The sequence below is a fragment of the Aethalodelphis obliquidens genome, unplaced genomic scaffold (assembly GCF_003676395.1).
Source record: "Aethalodelphis obliquidens isolate GAN/ISIS:26980383/991018 unplaced genomic scaffold, ASM367639v1 scaffold44, whole genome shotgun sequence".
Lineage (NCBI taxonomy): Eukaryota > Metazoa > Chordata > Mammalia > Artiodactyla > Delphinidae > Aethalodelphis > Aethalodelphis obliquidens.
Genome location: NW_020837988.1, coordinates 6178876 through 6195597, shown reverse-complemented (window position 1 = coordinate 6195597; position 16722 = coordinate 6178876).

Below are 16722 nucleotides of genomic sequence, written 5' to 3'. Positions count from 1 at the left end.
CAAATTAAAAAACAGGGAAGGGGGAGAAGGGCTGCAAGGGTGGCAGATAAACGCCCTGACAGACCAGAGGGAAAGAGGGGACACGACTGAGGACCTGGGAAAATTAAAGTCCATAAATCATGAGCCTTGGAGAGCATCCTGGGTATGAATGACAGGAGAACTTCATCAGCAGTGGTGCCGGGTCTTGGACCCCCCTCTGCCAGGTGGGGGTCCCAGGGAGGGAGGGGAGAGCGTGGAGAAGCCGCTAGTATTAATGGTGTTTTAAATTATTTATTTATATATTTTTGCCGCGCTGCGGGGTCTGCAGGAGTTTCGTTCCCCGACCAGGGAGCGAACCCGGGCCCACGGCAACGGAAGTGCAGGGTACTAACCACTGGACCGCCAGGGAAGCCCCTATTAAAGGTGTTAATGCCGGGGCCTTGGGGGTCGGGCTAGACTGGGGTGTGAGGGGTGGAAGGGGTGCGGAAGCAGGATGAAGTGATTGACAACTTCATAACCTGGGCCGTGTGGGTCCTTTGGTCGGGGCGCAGGCCAGTGCCTCAGAGCCTTTGCCCTCCTGCTTCCCTCACGGTGGCCCCCAGGGCTGCATCCCCCCTCCCTTGGAGGGAGTGGGGGAGCCTGGATGGCCCACGTGTCCTTCCCGGAGCTGGCCGGCCCTGGCTTAAGACCTAGGAACGCTGGGAAAGACCTGTGCATAGGGTGAAGAGCCTGCCCCCCCCCCGCCCCCCCCCCCCCCCCCGCCCCGGCAGGAAGCCACGTGCCCCTCCCCCTCCCCCAAGGGGCCACCTGCCCAGGGTGGGCCAACAGAGAAGAAAACCAGTCCCCCCCACCCCCATCAAGGTGTCAAGGGCAGGACGGTGCTGGCTCCGGGAGAGAGCCACTGCCCACCAACACCGTCGCCCACCGCCGTCTGAAGCCACCCAGATCCTGACCGGAAACAGCACAGCAAGACTGAGTGACTGCAGGATAATTTGTTTTTGAATTTTATTTTATTTATTTTTTTATACAGCAGGTTCTTATTAGTTATCTATTCACACATATTGGTGTATACATGTCAATCCCAATCTCCCCATTCATCCCATCACCGCCACTTTGATTGGAGGATAATTTTAACCACGGGACCGGGCTTGCAGGAGCGAGCAGCAGGTACACGGAAGCAAGAGGGAGACCTACCCTTGGGCCTGGGGGTTGCCGGGGGCGTCACCTGGACCCGGGACAGCAAAGCTGTATGGGGGGAGGGGCCGCCTCACTGACCAGGGCTGAGACCTTCCCCCCAAGAACACGCTCAGCCCTCCTGCAGCCTGTCAGGGAGAGACCTGGGATGAGTGTCCCCAGCTCATTGTCTTTCCTCCCTCCATCCCTCCTTCTCTCCAGCTCTCCTTCTTCGCGGGACGCGGAGCAGGCTGGAGGCTCCGACCTGGAGGGGCCAGCCAGCGTATATTCACAGAGCAGGGAGCCCATCGACAACAGCCCTCGGGGTGGCCTCATGACCTAATGTGGCCGTGTCACCGCCTGGCTCCTTCGCGGTCCCGAGGCAGAGGAGTCCCCAGGGCTCAGAGGGCTCCCTTCCGTCCTGTCCATCATCCAAGTGTACCCCACACTCCCTGATCCCCGGAACCCCGGCCACGTCTACAGGCTCACGTGCCGGCAACAGGCACAGACGAGCTCTGCGCTCCGGCCGGCCCACATCCTACGCGCAGGGGAGCCGCGCGCTCCGCACAGCGACACACTGGTCGCGCTTCCCGAGAAACAGGGAGGCCCGGGGTTGCTTCACTAGGTTATGTCAACCAGGACAAGTTCTACCGATTAAACTGGTGACCGCATTTCCAGAAGCAATTATGGAGTGCTGCACTGCCTCGCAAGGTGAGGAGATTAAGGAGAGCGCTCAAGGCTGCGGCGGCTGGAAGCGCGTCTACCTGCCTCTGAGCACGTGCGCCCTTGGAGAGGGAGAGAGTCCCGCGGAGGAAGCCGGAGCTCGGGGGAAGGAGGCCAGCGGCCCCACGGGTTCAGGGTGGGAACTGGGACTCTGTTCCCCTGTCCTTCCTGTTTCCTTCTCTGGTGTGTACGAGCAGGGAAAAACAATTTGTGCGAATCTAGACTCCATCCCAGGGGGACAGGGAGACGCGTTTCCTGCTTGTGAAGGGGGAGGCGCGAACTGGCTGGGGTCTCCGTGGTGAGAAACCTTTGCCACCGCCTCCTCCCAAGGGCTCGCGAGCAGTCGGATCCCTCCCACGTGGCGGAAATCGCAGCATCTTTGGAGACGGAAGGATGGAGACAGAAGTGGCCCCGAGCAGCCTCCTGCTTGGCTGAGTCTCGGGAAAGGCGGGTGTGCACGGGGGTGGGGGGGCTGCTTCCCACAGCCTGCAGCTCCAACGCCTGGCTCTGCTCCCCGCCTCACACCCTCCCCTCCACTTGCTCTCTGGATCACCTGGTGAGGTGACAAGGGCTGTTACCTGTGCTCTGCCGTCGTCCCTCCCCTAGAGTTCGCCTGTGGCGTCTGGAAAGAGTTAGCTTCCGGGGCTGCAGGTCGGGGAGTGATAGAAAGTGGCAGGGAGGGAGGGGGCAGTTGGGTCAACGTCCCCCCTCCCCTACTCTGCTTCCTTCTTACCTGTTCAGAATTTCCCCCTCAGCCCTTGTGGGGCAGGCTGATCTCCTATTAATGAGCAAGACAGATGTAGTTGGCTTTTTTTTTTAATTAATTAATTTATTTTTGGCTGCGTTGGGTTTTCATTGCTGCCCGCAGGCTTTCTCTAGTTGCGGTGAGTGGGGGCTACTCTTCGTTGCGGTGTGCAGGCTTCTCATTGAGGTGGCTTCTCTTGTTGCAGAGCACGGGCTCTAGGCACGTGGGCTTCAGTAGTTGTGGCACGTGGGCTCAGTAGTTGTGGCTCGTGGGCTCTAGAGCGCAGGCTCAGTAGTTGTGGTGCACGGGCTTAGCTGCTCCCTGGCACGTGGGATCTTCCCGGACCAGGGCTCGAACCTGTGTCCCCTGCCTTGGCAGGCGGATTGTTAACCACTGTGCCACCAGGGAAGTCCAAGGATGCCTTGTTACTTGGGCATGGAGTGTTTCCCTGGTGAAATACTCAAAGCCTTTTGCCTCCCTCTCCAGTGACCAACTGGGTCACAGGTTGCTGAGAGAAGACCCAAGCTGAGGTGATTCCTTGAATTTACAAATACGTATTGAGCCCCTGCTCTATGCTGGGACTGGGCGTCTCGACATGAATAAACACATTTTCTGTCCTCATGGAGCTTGTCCTCCAGCTGTGAGGCGGGCCAGTTTCTCAGCTCTGTCCACCCCTCTCACAGCTCCCGCTGAAGACACAGCAGCCGTGTGACCCCCTGCCCCATGACCATGTGACCCCCATGTGCCGTGATGATGTGACCCTGCCCCATGACCTCAGATGATTGGACTGGCCCGGGACCAGAGCTTAGAGACTCTGGCTTGTTATGTGGCTGATCGGTCTGGGGTTTCACGCAAACCAGGGGCCCAGGGGCACCTCTTTGGGGGAAGCCACGATGGGTACGTGTAAGCAGGATTCAGGGACTAGGGCTTCAGAGAAAGAGCAGCTGTTGGACATCTTCCTAGTGGCTGTGGCGGCAGCTAAGCTTTCTGCCCCCGGTCCTGTGAAGTTCACTCCCCCTTCCCTTCCTGCATATTTCTACCTTTTCCTGAAGCTGCTTTGAATTGATTTTCATTTGGGAAACTAATGATCCCTGGCGTAGAAGACAAGGTGAAAGTCCAGGTCGGGTGCACAGAGGAGGGGGCTGGGCTCCTTCCGGGGCCTCAGCAAATGACCGGGGCAGAGAAGGGAGACAGAAGGGGCATCCCAGGGAGTGGGGGGAGAGCCTGGCAGAGGGAACCGCCCACACAAAGATGGGCAGATACGCAAGTGGGTGACATGCTCGGGGACCTTTCAACGGGTGTATGCTGGCAAATGCGTAAAATCTGGCTTTCTGACCTAAATAAATAAATAAATAGGTCCTCTGTAGCATGTGCTGATTCCCATGGTGTACATCCTCCCACCATGGTCAATTTCAGATTGCCAATGTGATGTCAGCTTTTGAATGCGGAACAAGTGGCTCCCATGAGCTGGTAGAGCCGATTCCAGGAGACCACCCATCAGGTCAGCAGGTCAGCGCCTAGATGCAGGGGCCACGTGGGGAGGACAGGAGGCGGGAGAGGAGGGTGGAGATGGGATTGGGAGGGGCTTCGAATGTCACGTTTGGGAGTTTGAGCTTCAGTCTGAACTGGCCTTGATTGGGTGCTTTGGGTGGGCGTGTGAATCAGCAGCTCTAGGCTCTTTGTGGTCTGCTGTGGCCTGGCCTCCCCTTCAGCTGGTCCCCTGAACATCCCCAGGGAGTCTGTTGGAGCCTGGTATTGGACCTGGAGAGGGGTGCCCAGAATGCGAGGTGCACTGTTTCCAAAGAGAGAGGGAGAAGAGGACTGACCTGCAGCCAGCTGTGCCGCGGGGCCATCCCTCATCCTAATAAGTCCATCCAAATCTCATTTGCTAATGAGGATTTTAATGGTCACAGGCTGACAAGCGAGACTGAGAGGGGAGACGGGAAGGTCGTTACGAAAATGAAGTATGTAGCTATGTGGCACGCCACTGCTGCCCCACCTGCCCACCCAGAACGCGTGAGACGTGGGGAGCAGGGACTGGCTTGCCCACACCTCGTGCGCCCCTGGCTGGGCCTGGGGGTCAGCACCACGGACAGGGGATGGTTTTGCTCTGTGTTCCCAGTAGTCAGGAATGCAGGCCCCGTCTGCTCCCTAATAACGTTTGCTTTTCCAAACCTCAGACGGGACGTCACCTCCCTTTGGAAATCTTGAGTGCAGCCCCAGATGGTGTCAGCATGGCAACCTTTGCACAGTCTCTTAGCACCTACGTCAGGGTGCTTAAATGCTTCATTTCCTTGGCTGTGCTCCCTACTAATTTGTAAGCAGCTTGAATGCAGTGTCTGTATTATCCTCTCCATATCCTGAATCCTGACCACATGCCCAGCACTGTGCAAGGCATAGGGAGAGAATTTGTTGAGAAATGAATGAGCGAATGAATGAACCAGTGAATAAATGAGTAGATAGGGGAGTGAGGGAAAGAATGCATGAACAATGTGTTCAATGAAACAATCAATGGATATAGAATCACAGCCAGGCTGTTGAAGGAGTGGGTAAAGATTTGGATATAAAAGAAATATCCCATCCTTTAGACTGCACAAGGTGGACGGGGAAGTTAGAACAGAGATTTCCAGAAATTCCCTTATCCCCCACCTCCCATTCTTCCATAATATAGGGCTATTTAGAATAAAAACTACACATTTCAGCATTCCATGCAGATATCTGTGGCCATGTGACTAATTTATAGCCAATGGGGTGTAAGGAGAAATGGTGTAAAGGGAGGGGGCATCGCCTTCTCCTTCCCTTCCTCCTTCCTATTGGCTGAAATGTGGGGGTGATGGCTGGAGCAGGGGCAGCCATTTTAGACTCGGAATCCAGCCAGTTTGAAGCAACATGATAGAAGAAGAGTGAGTCTTTTGAGGACTCTGCAGAACAGAGCTTCTAGACTAGCCCTGGGCTGCTAACATCTAGATTACAGTTGGAGGGAGAAATGAATCTCTAACCTTTTCTTCTGTTATTTTAGGTTTCAACGCTCACTGAAACTAATCCTAAGTAATATATGCACTATCATGAAAGAGAGACTCAGACATAAGAATAAAGGTGCAAATCAGTGCAACATATGTAAATCATGGAAGCTGGCACTGAGCAGGGTTGCCCAAGGTTCCCCCAGGGTGACATCTGAGCGGGGTGTGGAAGGAGGGAGGAGGCACATGAGGAGGAGTAGGGTGGGGGATTGTTAGAATGACGACTGGGCTCCCAGATCCTGTGCCCCTGTCCTCATCCAGCCTGGAGGAGCTGCTTGCATTTGTCCCTGTGCTCAGCATCCTGGGAAGAAGGAAGGTCAAGGCTCCCAGGTCAGGGCAGCCAGGAATCCTGGCTGGGGCTCAGGACACAGAGAAGACCAGAGATCAGAGGAAGACCACTGGACAGGGAACCAGATTGTGTCAGATCTCTGTTTTCTCCATTTCCTCTCCCAAATGGGAAGGCTCTCGTTCATGGCTGGCCGCTGGGTTGTTTTTTGGGACAGTCCATCAGGCTGGGGCAGGGGAGGCCTGTGGCTATGACACCGTCCCACGGCCTGGTTCTGTGCATTTGGGGAGGAGCTCCGATGGAGGGTGTGGTGGGCAGGATTCTCAAATGACCTCCAATGACCCACACCCTTCAAAATTCCCTCCCCTTGTGTGTGGGTAGGACCTGTATCTTGCTTCTCGCCCAAAGAATATGGCAAAGGTGAGGGGATTTTGCAGATGTAACTAAGGTCCTTAAACAGTTAACCTTAAAAAAAAAAAACCTTAAAAAAACCCCCAAAACAGTTAACCTTAAATTCATCAAAACTGAGATTATCCTGGTGGGCCTGACCTAATCAGGTGAGCCCTTTAAGAGAGGGACTGGAAATCAGAGACTCCCTTTCCTGCTGACCTTGAACAAGCAAGCTGCCAGGAGTTCTACTGCTGTCAGGAAGAATGAATTCTGCCATGAACCACATGTGCTTGCAAGGGGACCCTGAGCCTCCGAGGAGACCCCAATCCCAGCCACACCTTGAGTGCAGCCTGGTGAGACCCCAGCAGAGGCCCCAGCTAGACCGTGATCAGATACCGGACCCACGGAAGCTTTACTATCATAAATGTGTCTTGCTCTAAGCCACGACATTTGGGGTAATTTGTTATGTGGCAATAAAAATTTCATACAGAGGGTCCAGTGTGTCTGGATTGACCCTGCTTCGGTCCAGCCTCACCGCCCGCCTCTCTCAAGCTGGGATGTGTGGCTGCAATCACTGCTCATGGCGATGTGATAATGAGAGAGAAAATTAAAATCCAAGATGGAGCGATTCAAAGACCGTAATCTCAGCACACAGTGGCACTTAGATTTCCCATTATTGATCCCCTCAGTGGATATTCTCCAATCTCGTAATTACAGGAGGACTTTTTCGATTTGGGCTGAATTGCCTCCCCTTTCCCCCACGCCCCTCCTTGATTTCTTTAAACCCACAGTAATGCACAGTAGATTGTAGGCAGCTGTGGAGCCTAAATAAACGGCGCTAATCACTTTAATTGAAATCCAATCGCAGCGGCCGGAAGGTTTCTCTGAGTGGCAGAGCAGGAGGTGAATCCTGTCCTTGGCTTGGGGCCGCTCAGGGACATTTGCTTTCTGGGGCTGACCCCCTGCGAGTTCCTGGGTTCCCTTTTAGTCCTGGGAGATGCTGACAGGTGCTGGGATCTGCTGAGCTAAATGTATCCCCCTGCCTCCAGGTATCATTTAGGCCAGTCTCTGCCAGGATCCCTGAGCAAACACACTGAATCCTTTATTCTCTGCTCTTGTTGGCCACCGAGTGGTTCTCTTTATCAGCTAACCCACTGGTTCTCGAGGAGGGGGTGGGCAGATCTGTCCCCCTCCCCCAAGAATATTAGGTGGTGACAGGAGACATTTTGGGTGGTATAACCTGGGAGGAGAATTTCCACTGGCATCTAGTGAGTGGAGGCCAGGGGCTTTGCTCGACACCCTCCAGGGCACAGGATGGGCCCCAGCACACAGGATGATCTGACCCCGAATGTGAATAAATAGTGTGGAGGTTGGGAAAGGAAAATCAAAATGAAGTCAGGGGCTTCCCTGGTGGCGCAGTGGTTGAGAGTCCGCCTGCCGATGCAGGGGACACGGGTTCGTGCCCCAGTCCGGGAAGATCCCACATGCCGTGGAGCGGCTGAGCCCGTGAGCCATGGCCGCTGAGCCTGCGCATCCGGAGCCTGTGCTCCGCAATGTGAGAGGCCACAGCAGTGAGAGGTCCGCGTACCGCAAAAAAAAAAAAAAAAAAAAAAATGAAGTCAGTATTGCTAAGAGAGCTCTCTGAAATGGAGCAGGGAGGCCATCCAGGAGATGTGACTTAGGCACGTCTCAGCCTGGCTAGAGTCTGACCTTTTGCCATGATGAAACCACCCAGACCATCTGCCAGAAACTCAAGATGCTTATTGGACCCTTACGTTAAAATAACTTGCGACAGTCTATCCACTTATCCGACCCCTGTCCAGAGCCCCTCCTACTGTTGGCCAGGAGTATGTAAAGGAGAGATTGTCCCACTGAAGTAATTATCACTGCAGGCACCAGGGAGACATACACTGCTCACTAAAAACATCTTTCCCTAGCAAGTCCATTAAACCTGGCATTTAACTAGGAATCACAAATCTCAGTCCCAGAGAGACCCTGCGGCTCTGTAACCCAGGAACACGGGGAGCCACTGGCTTTACAGTTTCTGCTTCTCACGGCTCCTTTCTCCAGCTTTTAGCAGGGAAAGATGACTCCCTGGCTGCCTGCCTGACTCCCCCCAGCCCGTGAGAAGCCACGAATCTTTGGCTCATGGAGTGTTTGTCAGGTTGGGTGCCGGGAGTACAAAGAATAACTCAGGTCTAGTAGACAGTCTGCAAGACTCTTAAGTACGTGGTCCGATCCTGTCCCCATCTGAAATGGGGGGGTCTCTGGGGTCCCCTCTTCGCTCGCCGTGTGCTCTCTATGGTCCTGAAAACTGGCCAAGACTGTTGGAACCCCGGGCCAACATCCCAGCCAAAGAACCGTGCAGATGAGACTTGAGGAAGGTCACCTGCCCAGGAGGTGACTCTGTTCAGCAGGGTAACACCTTCCACCCTTAAAGAAAGTGGCACCAGTGCAGTTTCCCAGGAGGGTGACTGGAACAAGGGCCTGCAGAGGAACAGCTGGGCACCAAGGAAGGGGACCCATTGCTCTCGCCCTCGCTGGTGCCTGTCTCTCCCTTTTCCCGCGTCCTTTCTGTAGACCCTCCCTGTGACCGAGGTCCCTTGACTGAAGGACCGTAGATCCTCATTGGCCAGGCTTATGCCTAGTGTCCTGGCATGATAATTAAAGCCTCCCCCTTTCGTGCGAAAAGATATTCTGGCTCAGACCTTCAATTACATGGGAGGGGGGCCATGAGGACACCTGGGGACAGCGTGGCCACGAGACAAGGCTGGAGAGACCATGGTGGAGGGTGTGGTCTGAGGCTGGTGCCAGTTTGAGAATGGTAACTTACTTGTCCACAAGCAAGTGACTGCAGGCCTCGAGAGGATGCATTTAGAAACTTTCATAGCAACTGACAAAGACATGTTACGGCTGATGGTTTAATTGTAAGAAAAATTAGGCTGCTTTTGGTGAGTTATTTAAATTTCGTTTTTCTAATAATTCCTTTTTTTTTTTTTTTTTTTGGTGGTACGCGGGCCTCTCACTGTTGTGGCCTCTCCCGTTGCGGAGCACAGGCTCCGGACGCGCAGACTCAGCGGCCATGGCTCACGGGCCCAGCCACGGGGCATGTGGGATCTTCCCAGACCGGGGCACGAACCCATGTCCCCTGCATCGGCAGGCGGACTCTCAACCACTGCACCACCAGGGAAGCCCTAATAATTCCTTTTTATATTACTTTTACAGAATATTAATGGTATAGCCATTTGGGAAAAGAGTGTGGCAGTTTCTAAAAAAGTAGAACATATGATCCCTATGTTTAAAGTTACCATATGCCCCAGCAATTCTAGGTATATATATATATATCCCCAAGAAAATTGAAAATATACATCGTACATGAAAGTTCATTGCAGTATTATTCACAGTAACCAAAAAAAAAAAAAAAAAAAAAAAAAAAAAGGAAACAACCTAAGTGTCCATCAACTGAGGACTGGGATCTATTCCTACAATGGAATATTCTTCAGCCATGAAAAGGAATACAGTACTGACACATGCTACAGCATGGGTGAACCTAGAAGATGTCATGCCAAGGGAAAGAGGTCAGACTCAGAAGGTGTATGTTTCCAAGTTGATAAAGTGTCCAGGATTAGCCAATCCATAGAGGCAGAAAGTAGATTAGTGGTTGCCAGGTTGCCAGGACTGGGCGGAGGAGTGACAGCTAATGAATGCAGGGGTTCCTTTTGGGGTGATGAAAATGTTCTGGAATTAGATCGCGATGATGGTTGCACAGCCCTGCAAATACACTAAAACTCACTGAATCACACATTTGTGAAGAGTGAACTTTATGGCATGTGAATTACATCCTAAAATTTTTTTTTAAGTATTGATCTATTACTGATTGGAAACTAATAAAGCACTGGTCCTGCACCGCAGGGAGCTGAGAAGCACTTCAGAGGAGGGAGCCGAGTTCCAGTCAAGGGCAGGAGGGACCCAGATTCATTCCCGTGGGTGTAACAGCAGGGACCCCAGGGCCCCCCCTCCCAGCCAGCAGCTCAGCGTTAGGATAACCAAGCAGGCGTCCCTTACGCTCTGTGATGGGCAGCTCCGGGCGTCGGTCAGCTCATGAGAAACGGGGCACTGGGAGCGTCCCGACGGCCCTGAGAGTTAGTCCCCCAACACCTCGAAATAAAACTTCTACAAGAAGAGACTTTTTCTGGGGCAGTGTGGGTGGACTGGCTTTCCTGACCTTGTCTCTACTCCCACTTCAGCTGGGAGCCGCACGCCGCAGAGACACGGTCCCCACCATCAGGCAGGAGGTGTGCTGGGATCTGGGGCCAGCCTGCCTCTGCCGGCAGAAGCGGAGACCAGGGCCTTGTTTTCTTGCCCTGATTCCTGCTAAATCCGAGGGGCCTGCAGCCATGAATTGTGGGCAGAGCTGACAGCCAGGGCCACCTGCCCGATCAGTACCTGGCCCTCTGGGCCGTGAGCAAAGCAGAAGCCGTCTGGAGCCAGGGTGGATCCTGACAACCAGAGCAGTGATCATTGCCAGAGTCTAACGGACGCCCCCTCAACACTTGGCTCGATGCTAAGAGCTTTACAAATGCTGTCACCAGATGTCCCCAAGCCTCCTGTGGGTGTTGTTGTCTCTAAGTTACTACCGAAAAAAAGGAATCTTCGAGAGAAGCTAAGTGGCTTGTCCAGGGCCCCACAGCTACTTTGTGGAGGAGCCTTGAATGTAGATCTGCTTGCCTTCACCCCTGCACCCACCATGCCCTCCCGGCGCCCGCATGCCGGGTAGATGGAGCAGCTGACGGAGAGGAGTGAAGCCTGCAGAGGTGACGAGGGAGGTGGGAGGGGCCGCCTGAACGTGGCGGGGTTCCCTCGCTGGTGGAGGATCGCCCACGTTTTCCCTGTCACAGCCCTGCTTGGGTAGATGGATGGGCGGAAAACTGGCCCTGGTGCTGGACAACCGCAGGGCCCGGCTGGGAGGGAGACAGGGGAATGGACAAGATGACCTACAGTCCTTGAGTCTAACGTTGTGTGGCTGACACAAGGGAAGTTCTGGGAGCATCCCAGAATCTGGGCTCTCAGGTGCTCTCTCCTGACGTTTCCATGCTTGCGTTCTGGCTACCAGACACGTGTTGGGTGGACCTGGTGTCTTGGTCCAACCGTGGCGAACCAGGAAAGATGTAGGAGACCCAGATCTTCTTGGGGTTTTCAGGGAAACGTGAGGGCACGTGGCGGCCCTATAAGGAAAGCACTGACGACGAGAGCAAGCTGAGACCTCCGAGGGCCTGAGCCGAGGCTCCATGGGCGAAGCTTCTAGAAGACAGCACTTTGGGGTGGGGTCCGGAAGAGAAGGGAAGGAAGCCAGCTGGGGGAGGGGGTAGAGGCTGCGGGCAGGGGGCATTCAGGGACACCTCCACCGTCGTTTAACTTTCATTTTGTAACTGCAGGCATCACTCACTCTGAATGCAGATCGTAAAAATTACAATTGATGTTTCAATTAGTTATAATTTACAGAGCGATTATATTTAATTTCTCTTTTATTGTGTTTTAATGGCTTCAAATTTCTTGTTGATGAGATTCAACCCCTGCTCTGAAGTCACCAGCCCGGAAGGTGGGGAGGGGGCTTGGGCTCCTAAGCGGGGCTATCGCTCCAGGGCTCCTGGCTGCCTTGGATGTCCCCTCGCTGGCCCAGTGCCTCACACCAGTCTTTGCTATCACAGCTGGGGTGAGGGGCAAAGGAAAACCAGCAGGCGGGGGAGGAGAGGAGGCCTGGGGGCCCTTGCCCTGCAGGCATCTGTTGAAATTATTCTGCTAGTGGAGAAGAAGCATTAGCATCTTCTTAACTAAGGATCTGGGGGAATGAGGCAGAGACAGGAGGCGGGGCGGGGAGAGAGCTGAGCGGGTCTGCGGCGGGGAATCACTGAGTTGAGCCCCTCCCCCGGGCTTCCGGAACCAGAGGCCACCTCGGGAGGGGGCTCAGCGGCCGGCAGCCTGAAGCACAGAAGAGAGAAGCTGGGAGAGCGGAGGTTGTGCCTAGCACGTTTGCATCGCTTGCCAAGCAGGGCTCCAGCAGCGCGTGGTCACTGCCGGTGCTGCTTAAAGATCAGATCCCGCCTGGGTTTTCTTGGCCCCACGCTCCAGCGTGGCTCCAGACGGGAGCTCCTTGAGAGCAGCTCCTTGCGATTTGGAAGCGTTTCCCTGCACGGGGCCCCTCCGCTCTTCCTGCTCTGGAGGGATGGCGGCTGGGGGTGGGGGATGATGCGGACCTTGGCTGCAGAGGCGGCCGTGGATGTGCTTTTCTGAAACTGGGGCCTCCCAGCCCTGGCTCTGTCCCCGATGGACTGATCCCGCACTTGGGCCCCGCACTTGGGTTAGCGTGGGGTGAGCGGCGGCTCTTCCTTCGTGGGGCTTGGTAATTGGAGGTGGCCCAGGGGTGCAAAGCCTTTCTGCCGCTGGGTGACTGTACACAATGCTGCCGGCTTTGTAGAGACTTCAGAGTGTTTCCCAGGAAGGCTCCCCAGTCGTCTGAAAAGCAGACTGGCCTCTGCCGTGTCTGAGAACAAGGAGGGAGGCCGGCTCCACAGGGCTGCCCTCCTCCTAGCTTCCCAGGTGGGAGGCAGGAGTCAGCACATCAAAGTCCCGGGAACCAGGGACTGGGTGCGGATCAGAGGTCCTGAATCGAACTACTCCTGCAGGGCCAGGGGTTTCGAATTTCTATCTAGCAGGATGCCAGGAGGGCTGAGATGCTGAATGCCGCTGGCAGGGGTGAGGGCCGAGGCTGGGCTTGCATAAGCAATGGTGACATCTGCTCCTGGGGCTGGGGGCTGATGGAGAGGATAGAGGAGGGGTCTGACCTCAGCACACCCCCTCCCCCATGCCTAGGGGTGCTGTCCTGCCCTGCCCACCACGGTGAGAGTGTACAGATTGCCAACTAGCGTTTGGAGGTTCCGGACACCTTAGCAAGGAAAGAACGCTGTTTCAAGGAATGGAAATTTCAGGCTGGAGAAGAAAAAACCAGAGGGTAACTGCATTTTCTAACTTCCAAACAATCACATTAAATGAGGAGTAGCATGAAGGCCTTGTAGGCGTTTTGCATCCTCCTGACACTGTCAGAATTTTAGACCAGAAACCCGGCAGCTGTGTCTCCAGCGCTTCACATGTATCCAGAATCATCTAGCTTCCTGACAGTTCCAATGTTTTCAGCAATGACTACTAAAGGCTCCAGTTTTTCCTAATTAATCAGATTAGAAAAAAAAAAGAAATAGATCATTTATCAGTCTTACTGAAGGATCCTCCCCTTACTCAGCCTCCTGGGTCTGTTTACGTGTAGTGGGGTTGGGGGGTGGTGATGCGGGCATTAAACTTGAAAACCTCTAGGAGCTTCTGCATGGCACACTTGTGTCCTCGTCCTGTACACACGGCTGAGGAAGGGGTCCCTTGACCCGTGGCTCCGACAGGCAGCAGAACTGTAATCAGTGGCTGTAGATTTGGGAAGTGATCTGGGCTCTTCATGGAGCACTTTCCAACCCGCAGCCCCATGTACCTCCCAGCAGATGGCGGTGGGCACCTCTTGGCCTTGCTTCCTGTATTTGTTCCCTAGAGCTGCCCTGACAGATGACCACAAACTGGGCAGCTTAAAACAGCAGAAATGGATTCTCTTGCAGATCTGGAGGCCAGAGGCCCTGTTCCCTCTGAAAGCTCTAGGGGAGAATCCTTCCTTACCTCTTCCAGCTCCTGGGGGCTCTGGCATGCCTTGGCTTGTGGCCCCATCATTCCAATCTCTGCCTCTGTCTTCACATGGACTCGCTCCCTCTGTGTCTGTGTGTGTCCTTTTCTGTCTCTTACGGGACAGTCTCACTGGATTTAGGGCCTACCCTAATCCAGTATGATGTCATCGCAAATCCTTACCTTAACTACATCTGCAAAGACTCTATTTCCAAATAAGGTTACACTCTGAGGTTCTGGGTGGAACCAAATGTTTTGGGAGACACCATTCAATAAACTGCACCCCGGGCTTCCCTGGTGGCGCAGTGGTTGAGAGTCCGCCTGCCAATGCAGGGGACACGGGTTCGAGCCCTGGTCTGGGAAGATCCCACATGCCGCGGAGCAACTGGGCCCGTGAGCCACAACTACTGAGCCTGCGCGTCTGGAGCCTGTGCTCTGCAACAAGAGAGGCCGCGATAGTGAGGCCTGCGCACCGCGATGAAGAGTGGCCCCCGCTCGCCTCCACTAGAGAAAGCCCTCGTGCAGAAACGAAGACCCAACACAGCCAAAAATAAATATATTAAAAAAAATAATAAACTGCACCCCTCCAGCCTCTCTCCCTTCCTTTCCCTTGTAATGTACCCTCCTTTATTTGGAAAACTCTTCTGTTCCCCCCCCCCCCCACCACCATCTTTGCCCATAATTCGGGTGGGCAGACAATGACAATATCCTTTTCCATCTGCCTGGCCACAGAGGCAGACCTGAGACCCCTGGGAAATTATATCTGTCTCCCAGGCTGTGGGAATGGATCCAGGGGGCAAGGGGTCTGAGCTGTCAGTCATCCTGAGATTCAGATATTCCTCAGCATCCCTTCAGTGGGAGAGGGAGAGAACCCTCTGGGCCCCTGAGCTAGGATCACGCATGTCTGGAGGGGCCTTGGCCGTCTCTTTCCCTCTTGCTACATGGAGGAAGCTTGGCTGCAGAAGGACAGAACAAAGCCAGTGACAAAAAGAAGCAGAACCTGGAGGTGGGGATGTGATGGTCAGGATAAAGAAAAACAGACTGAATGAAAGCGGGAAAAACCAGATGCCAACATCCTGAAATGCAGGCTGCCCACACCAGCTCCCTTTCCCTACACAGTCATGGGGACCACCGACTCCCCTTCTCTGCTCAAGTAAGTCTGGGTTCTGTTTCTGTCACTTGCCACGGAGCTCTAACACAGCAGCATATAAAATGATGAACAGCTGTCGGCGACGGTGTTGAGGAGGGCTGGGTGAGCAACTATCAGTGACACTATTAGGAGGGAGTCGTGCTTTGGGCAGGGGGCTGGACATATTAGGCACCTCCTGTATGCTAGGCACTCTGGGTATAGAGATGAAAGACAATGGCGAAGTTGTCTTGCATCAGTGCAGAGTAGGTCAATCAGAGGAGGGGGTGAGGGTGAGGCGAGGCTCAGGCAGCTGCCAGATGGTCGATGGGGTCCCCCCTGCAGCCCTGGAGGGGCTCCCTATGCTTGGTGCACCACAGGTATTTAGGAAGTATTTGTTGAATAAATGAGTTTAGATTATTTGATGGTTCCCCTGCTTGTGTCTGCCAGTGATTCATGCTGTGCACATCCTCTCCTTCCTTTGCACACCTGCCCTCCAGCTAGTGAGTGGGTGTGCGTGCACACACACACACACACACACACACACAGTCAGCTGCCGGGTATGACGCTGGGCATCTGGGAGAGCTGAGTAAGCACCTGTGGTCCACATGATGGAGTGGCTGGTGGATGAATGATTGGCAGTAGGCTACCTCCATCAATCTTGCTGTCTGGGGCCCTCCCAGAGGTGGCAGTGCTGGGCGGGGGTGGCCCTGCCTAACTCCTGGAATCTGGGCTTGTGCCCAGCTCCTCTGGCTCACTATGTGGGTTACCCATGGTGTGTTCTACCCAAGGTCTCTCTCCCCTTGCCACTGAGGATGCTTCCGGGCCATCTTTAGCGAGAACCAGGCACCCCATGGCCATTTCAACACTGGTTCTTGATTCTCAGGCTGTCTGGGGAGTCTTGGGGGGCACTTCGGGGGAGAGGGAGGGAAATTGCAGAGGGAAGCATGGAATGGGGGGGGATTTCTGTTTCTAGATACTTCTATGGTTCCTCTCCTTGGAGGGTGAGTCTGTGCTGCACGTTCCTTATTGGCACCACTAGATGTCGGTGTTTCTTAATGGATGGAAAGTGGAGCCTGGAGCCGCGGTGATGGAGAAGGGATAAAAGTGCCTGGATCGTGCCCGTTTTAGAGATGGGAAGAGTGAGTCCAGGGGACATAGCTAAGGCTTAGGTAAGGATTCCACGGGGTAATACGTAGTGAATCAGTCGAAAGACCTCCCAGTTTCTGACTTCCTACTCCCTGGTTCAGCCTCTTCAGGATCTGCCTCTCCTGGGGTGCCCAGGAGGGGAGCTGCAGACAGGTGAGAGCGAAGGTGTGGGGCGGGGGTGGGGGGATACTGGAGAATCCACCCTGGGAGGGGTGAGGGCGGCCTGACAATGAGGGGGGTGAGACAGAAGACTTGGAGGGGTCACAGCTGGAAAAACCCTGTTCATCCTTCCTGGGGTTCCTCCTTCCTTTCCCGCCGCCTCTCATCCGCCTCTGTTTTGGTTCTGCCGTCCCAGAAGGCAGCAGGAGAGACAGGACAAGAGAATCAGCCAGGCTGAGAGGCTCCGCTCCTCAAAGGG